At 37.0% G+C, this 5,863-nt stretch overlaps 1 long non-coding RNA gene across 1 annotated transcript; it reads right to left on the bottom strand.

Annotated features, from left to right (window-relative positions):
- Nucleotides 1–1,853: 1,853 nt before the first annotated feature.
- LOC114487664 (uncharacterized) lies at nucleotides 1,854–4,746 on the bottom strand. The gene is made up of 3 exons (XR_003682919.2): nucleotides 4,693–4,746; nucleotides 2,425–2,478; nucleotides 1,854–1,958 (listed from the first exon to the last, which is right to left on the bottom strand). It is a non-coding gene; the product is annotated as an uncharacterized lncRNA (long non-coding RNA).
- Between the last annotated feature and the right edge of the window lie 1,117 nt (nucleotides 4,747–5,863).

Here is a 5,863-nt window from a genome sequence, read left to right as displayed (position 1 = left end):
GAGCAAATTGACAATGAAACTTGTTAAACTATGTAGACTAAAAGGACATGTGGGTGGGTAGATTGAGTCAGAAATAGGATTCATACTTTTAATTCAAGCAAAAGAAGAGCTTATGTAATTCCAGATACAAGTCAAATGCCATTAACTTTCCTGAACTATTTATTGGGTCTTTTGACACAGTAATAGTATTGCCTAGCTACCCCACAAAAACTTCACCTTGAGATTAGACTGTGTTGACCTATACTTTGGTTGTTCAAACAATGGTGAAGTGGAAAACATTATTGGTAAAAACTCCACAGAATATAGGTCCATTCAGGAAAAATCCCAAATCAAACAGTAAGATTATAAAACAAACATTTAACCATTATATTTGGAGGGAGTCAACTCAGCATGTTAGTAATAGCCCAAACAGAAAACTACCATTTAAAAACATCTTTTAAAAAAAGCATTAAGGCCTTAGTTAATAATGAATTCCCTTTCACCACAGCTTCTTACTCACCTGTGAAATCTTTTGCATCATCCATTGCCACATCCAAATCAGCCATTTTATTTTCTGTAAGAAAAGACAATTCAGGCACAGAAAAAAATATTAGACTTAGAGAAAAATGATATGAAACATTTAAGTTGTAATATAAAGTGTTGGAATCCAGCTATTTTTCATGATTTTCTTTAGTAACTCTTTTAACTCAAAATAAGCAAGAAACAGGAAAGAAGATCAAAATGTTATTTAAAGTGAGCATCCCCTTAATTAATACCACTTTTTGTATAGTATCAAATGACCCTTAATGTAAAGATGAAGCAAGTTTAAAAGCAGTGCCTTCTAATAGGCCTCTCCCTTTCTTCACACCCAATAATGGGAACATATTTCAATAGACAAGATAGAATTTGAAAGTCATTTATTTACATAAGCATCTGACCCTTAAACCTTAACAGTATGCTATCTTCCCACTCTCTAAATTTTGCTTTTGTTCCCCACTGCCACCCCCCAGGACTGTAAACTATTTGAGAGCAGGGATCATGCCTTATTTTTCTTTATACTACCAGGTATAACTTTTCCACTCTATAGTTCAGTGTTTTGCATATAGTTTGTGCTAGCTAAATGAATGAATTTCAGTGGTACAGAAATAGTCACACTGTTGGATTAGAAAAAATTATTCTGTCTTTGTTTTTGAATCAAGGATTCTAAAAATACTTTATTGGTAATAATATCTTTTCCTGTAGGAAGCATCTTGAGGACCCCTAGCTAATACGTGGGGACCATGATTCCCAGCATTATTAAACCCAGGGAGAGTGATGTTTTAAACTACAAGCTAGGCCAAAACTGTTTTCTACATTAAGGCCAGACACAGGTAAGAGTAGCACAAAAGATGTTTCACTTTGATTGGCATGTACTGCCTCTGCTGAAAGATGTGCTGTCCGGCTTTCTGATGGAAGCTTATTTTTCCTCAGGTTTTTTATTCAAAGCCACTGGATCTGGATTTGAATCCAATAAAGAAATCTTAGACTGGGGCTCATCCCTTAGCAATTTCTTCCTCATGAATTATCCTAATTTTGCCTCTTTGACATTTTTATCAAGCTTAATTGGTCTTATTGGGTCATTAACGAAACCTTATTAAAAAAAAGGTATACATGGGAGGGAGAGAAGGAGGGAAGGAAGAGGTCTGAAGCAAAGATGGCAAAATGATAATACTTTTTAACTCTAGCCAGTGTTTGTTATATTGTCCTCTATTTTATATATGTTTGAAATATTTCATAAGTTTTTCAAAGAGATTAAAAAAGAAGTTTACTTTCAGAAGCCCGCACATAGAAACCCTAAGATTCCCCCTAGGTACAGTGGTACCTGAAATACCTACCATCAGCTGGCAGATGGGTCAGTAAGTCTTCATAGTCCTCTTTCTCAAGCTGAATTTCCATGTTCTCCATTAGCGTGTCTAGGTTATTGACACTGACTTTTTTCCCTTAGGAAAGAAGAGGATATACATAAGAAATACAAGCAGGTCCAAGAAGTGGAAGATGCTATCTTTGAGTATGCATTCACCCTAAACAGAGAGGGGAAACAGTGGCCATTTACGTGAACCCAGAGAGTTAGTGTTGCAGTCAAGAAGAGAAAATGCTCTCTCAACACTGTGCTGTAGCTTTTAACTGAAGTAATAATGGATGAAAAAGAAGAATTAGACAAGAGTGATGAATTGTGATAAAGATAACCAACCTAAATGAAATCAAAATTTTAAACTTGCTACATATTACTAACAATGACTTCTTCAAATGTAGTTATACCCAAAGAAGAACAGTAGGTTACAAGGCATAAATTCAGTATCAGTAAATCAGTGGAATATTGAAATAGCAAGACTCTAATCAGAAATTTTAAAAAGCAAATGCAAAGCACCTACAATAAATTTTAGGTGCTGGTCTCATGATTCTTACCTTTGAGAGGCTTCACGCTATCCAGCAATCTTTTCTTATATACCTTTCCATCTCCTGGAAGATATGGTAAAATTCAAGTCAAAAGAAAAAGGATAAGAAACTATCATTTTATAAGATATTTTATACAATTCACCTAGAAATTTATTGTATTTCACCTTCAAATTATAACAAAAGGTAAGGACTGTTCTCAATGTGGTCAATCTAGCCTCTGTTTGGAACACCTGGCAGTAGCTGATGCAGGCTACACACTCACACACTCACACACACACACACACACACATCTTTCTTCTCATTCTTCTCTTCTTTAACTACACTTTGATTCCTTTGCCTTTTTCTTTTTTCCTTGCCTATGCTCTAGGCCCATGAGGTATTCCCATAAGTATATGTTTATATCTAATGGTAGATTCTATAAAGGGGTGATAATAAAGATAGATATCAACCCAAACAGTAACACAAAATAATATTGAAATGAGAAAAAAAATTGTTTTCTAAACAAAATCTTTTCATAAACGGAGGTGAAATTCAACAGAGACAGAGAACAAGGGACACCTACCAGCCTAACCCAACCCCACAGGTGCTATCTGTCCCCAGAGTCCTCCATTCTGTGGCAGGAGTGTCTGCAGAGTTGACACAACCCTCAGCACCTGGCATGTGCCTGCAGTTGTCTCCATTACAGTCCATCTGCTTCTTTCTGTGTCTCTATCCTGCTCTCTCAAAGCCAATACCCTAAGCATGCTGCATTTCTCACAACTGGCCCCTTGAGAGCAATCTGGGGACGATGCTAGACACAGTGAGGGGCCACAGCCTCAGGTGTATGTGGGGAGGATTCAAATAGGCATTGAGCATTTGCTGCCCAGGGTGCTAATTCTGCCACCAGGGGTGCTACCCCTTAGTGATATGTAGGCTCTCTCTTGCCTGGGGGACAATTAGGGACAGGAACTATTGGGGCAGGAGACAGAATGTCTATGTGTCGGGGTCTCTGAGATTGGGCAGGAGGTACAGGTGAAGCACAGGTTGGCCTCTAGGGTCTTTGTGGGCGAGCCTACGCAGGTGCCCAGGAGGTAAAACTTTTGAGGAACTGACTGGTGGGGCCACTGACCCATCAGAATGGATACTGACAATATAAGCACATGGTCCTAGAGGTCCTCTGCTCTTATGTGTTTACAATTTAGTTGCTGGATTGTGGGGAGATGGGAGGGCTACTGGGGGAGGGACTGAGGATGTGGGGTGCATTCAGGGGGCTACAGAAGAATTTAGCTGTGTAGCTGCTAAAATAAAAAAAATGTGTATCAATTGGCTGAATAGAAAAGAGAGAAGTTTCTCACTTCTAAATGAAAACACAAGTAACAATAACAAAGTTTCTTATGTCTGAACTGCATTTTTCTTAGGGGGTTTCTCGGGGCACTGGACAATTCTCACCCAGAAGCCCACAGTACCACATTTCCCTGAGCACCATGATGGTATGTTAACTACCCACTAGAGATCGGCAGAGTTTTTGACAGCATCAACCGTTCTTTTTTGGTGAGCTCGATTCCCATGTTTCCCAGCACATTTTTAAAGTCACTGGCTTCACCCTTTTCTCCTTTGAACAGATGGGAAATGTTTCAGGTGATAATATTAAGAGATCTAATTATTCTAAATTATGAAAAACTAAATCCAGTACAACATTATTTTTTAATTGCAGGATGAAGTTTAAATATATGAGCTGATTTCACTTACATAGAGTTATTGTGAAATTCAGTACTTGAAAAGGTTTTTTAATTCAAATAAGAAGATAACATTTTTATCCTGTGTATGGGTCAATATGGCATGGAGTAACAGGGGGGCAGTATAACTACCCAATGACTTACGATGGTAAGTAGAATCTATGTAATTCTACAGGCAAGTAATATCTCTGTAACTACTTCGTAACCTGAATTATGGAACTGACTGTTCATAGAGATCATATTTCCTGATGCAAAAACTTCATGTTGAGATTCATTGTGGTCACCTATATTTTGATTCTTTAAACACTAGAGAAATGATAGCACATTACTGGCCAAAATATTAGACAAGTTAATACTCCTTTTGGAGAGTGCCCACACTTTCCCTAAATCTCTAATAATCTAAACTGTTGTCAATAAAACAAAATTACCGATAAATAGGTAAAAGAGCAGAGTGAACTTACTAATGATGACTGGAGGGAGTAAACTACTGCTTTAAGAAGGTAATCCTCTATAAAACATCAAAATCTCAATGTTATAACATCTTATACAAATTCTCACTCACCTGTAAAAGTGCTGCATCCATCAACACATCCAAGTCAACCTTTTCATCTTCTGTAAGAAAATTCAGAATTTAGACTCAGGTGAAGATAATAAGATTTGAAAAATTAAATACACAAGGGGAAAAGAGAGTCTCTTCAGTCAATAAGTGGTTTGGGAAAACTGGACCACTTTCTTAAACCATATACCAAAATAAACACAAAATGGATTAAAGACTTAAGTATAAGGCCTGAAACCATGAAACGCAGGGAGTAATCTCTTTGACATTGGTCTTAGAAATTTTTTTTTTGGATCTTTGTCCTTAGGCAAGGGAAACAAGAGCAAAAATATTAAAATGGAACTACATAAAACTGAAATGGTTTTGTACAGCAAAAGAAACCATCAACAAAATGAAAAGGCAACCTACTGAATGGGAGAAGATATTTGCAAATGATATATCAGTAAGGGGTTGATATCCAAAATATATAAAGAGGGACTTCCCTGGTGGTCCAGTGGTTAAGAATCCACGCTCCCAATGCAGGAGGCACGGGTTCAATCCCTGGGCGGGGAACTAAGGTCCCGCAAGCCACCCGATGCAGCCAAAAATAAATAAATAAAAATAATCTAAATAATAATAATAAATAAATAAAAAGTATGAGCTATTTGTTGAAAAAAAGCAGTTACATTAAAAAAAACAAAAAACGCCTAAATATATAAAGAACTCATACAACTCGATATATAAAAAAAAACCCGATTAAAAAATGGGCAGAGGACCTGAATAGACATTTTTCCAAAGAAGACATACACACAGCCATCAGGCACATGAAAAGATGTTCAACATCTCTAATTATCAGGGAAATGCAAATCAAAACCACACTGAGATACCACCTCACACTTGTCAGAAAAGCTATTATCAAAAAGACTAGAAATAACAAGTGTCGGCCAGGATGTAGGGAAACGGGAACACTCGTGCCTGTTGGTGGGAATGTAAATTGGTGCAGTTACTATGAAAAACAGTATGGAGGGTCCTCAAAAAGTTAAAAATAGAACTACCATGTGATCCAATAATTTTATTTCTGGGTATTTATCTGAAGAAAATGGAAACACAATTCAAAAAGATATATGTACTTCTGTGTTCACTGCAGCATTATTTACAATAATCAAGCTATGGAAGCAACCCGTGTCCCTTGATAGAT

The sequence above is a fragment of the Physeter macrocephalus genome, chromosome 14 (genome assembly GCF_002837175.3).
Source record: "Physeter macrocephalus isolate SW-GA chromosome 14, ASM283717v5, whole genome shotgun sequence".
Classification (NCBI taxonomy): domain Eukaryota; kingdom Metazoa; phylum Chordata; class Mammalia; order Artiodactyla; family Physeteridae; genus Physeter; species Physeter macrocephalus.
This window is presented reverse-complemented; position numbering and strand designations above follow the sequence as displayed.